This window comes from Molothrus aeneus, chromosome 3 (genome assembly GCF_037042795.1).
Source record: "Molothrus aeneus isolate 106 chromosome 3, BPBGC_Maene_1.0, whole genome shotgun sequence".
In the NCBI taxonomy this organism is placed as follows: domain Eukaryota; kingdom Metazoa; phylum Chordata; class Aves; order Passeriformes; family Icteridae; genus Molothrus; species Molothrus aeneus.
Genome location: NC_089648.1, coordinates 17,853,201 through 17,854,867, shown reverse-complemented (window position 1 = coordinate 17,854,867; position 1,667 = coordinate 17,853,201).

Here is a 1,667-nt window from a genome sequence, read left to right as displayed (position 1 = left end):
TCCAATGGAGATTTCGCAGGTCATCAAAGATCCTGTGAATGAATGGTGTGCTTGGACACATCTTTTACCTGTGGCTTCTACCGAACCGCAGGAACTGGAAATTTTCGGGTCCACAACAATGGAACTATGCATGAAATTCGAAATTTCGAATGTGTCAAGGACAAACAAAAGCGTTGATGTCACACCAAATCACGAATATTATAGAAACGCATCAGCTTGGTGCAATCACAATGTGACAACAGACAAAGGATCAATCCAGGTCCCAGTGCAATTGCCACGTGGGTTGTTTTTAATTTGTGGGGACAGAATTTGGCACGGCATTCCTGCAAATGCCAAGGGAAGTCCATGCAACATTGGGAGGATTTCAATGTTGTCACTAAATCAGAAAGTATTAAGAGAGCAAAAGCACAAAGAAAAACGGTCCCTGGAACATTACAGTGCAGACTGTGATGATGAAGTGTACACTTGGGACAAGGCAAGGGGAATTGCGGCAGCAATTTTCTCGCCTCAGACAGCGTCGGGGGTGGCCTTGACTCAACTGGACCACATGGTCCAGTTGAAAAAGAACGAGTCCATTTGGTCCATTGGAAAAGAACGAGTTTTGGACAACTACCTTTCATTCTTGCCAAACTCTTTGCAGACCTCCGTGCAAGCTTTAGAACAAGATTTTGGATGTTTTCTTTCCTGGCAGAGTTTCTCCTTGCAAGATATGGTGGAAAAGCTTTTTGCTGAGTGTAGAGCGGCAAGACACGCAGAAGACGCAGATACGCAGCTCTCCGAAGCTAAGTGCCGGTCCCGGGCTTCTTTCGGCACAAACCGCTCTCAGGAGCTCCCTGCGCTCGCCACAATGCTCTGTGTGCGAAGAAGCCGCTTCTTCGCCTGCGGGAGAATCGGCGAGCGGCAGCTTCCCAAAGGCGAAGATGCAAGCTGCAGCACACAGGCACAGTGTGGGCAGCAGTCAGACTTAGAGAAAACAGTACTTTACCACTCTCCTGCCTTTTCCATGGTTATTCTATTGGAAAAGAACGAGTTTTGGACAACTACCTTTCATTCTTGCCAAACTCTTTGCAGACCCCCGTGCAAGCTTTAGAACAAGATTTTGGATGTTTTCTTTCCTGGCAGAGTTTCTCCTTGCAAGATATGCTGGAAAAGCTTTTTGCTGAGTGTAGAGCGGCAAGACACGCAGAAGACACAGATACGCAGCTCTCCGAAGCTAAGTGCCGGTCCCCGGGTTTCTTTCGGCACAAACCGCTCTCAGGAGCTCCCTGCGCTCGCCACAATGCTCTGTGTGCGAAGAAGCCGCTTCTTCGCCTGCGGGAGAATCGGCAAGCGGCAGCTTCCCAAAGGCGAAGATGCAAGCTGCAGCACACAGGCACAGTGTGGGCAGACTTCAGACTTAGAGAAAACAGTACTTTACCACTCTCCTGCCTTTTCCATGGTTATTCTATTGGAAAAGAACGAGTTTTGGACAACTACCTTTCATTCTTGCCAAACTCTTTGCAGACCTCCGTGCAAGCTTTAGAACAAGATTCTGGATGTTTTCTTTCCTGGCAGAGTTTCTCCTTGCAAGATATGGTGGAAAAGCTTTTTGCTGAGTGTAGAGCGGCAAGACACGCAGAAGACGCAGATACGCAGCTCTCCGAAGCTAAGTGCCGGTCCCGGGCTTC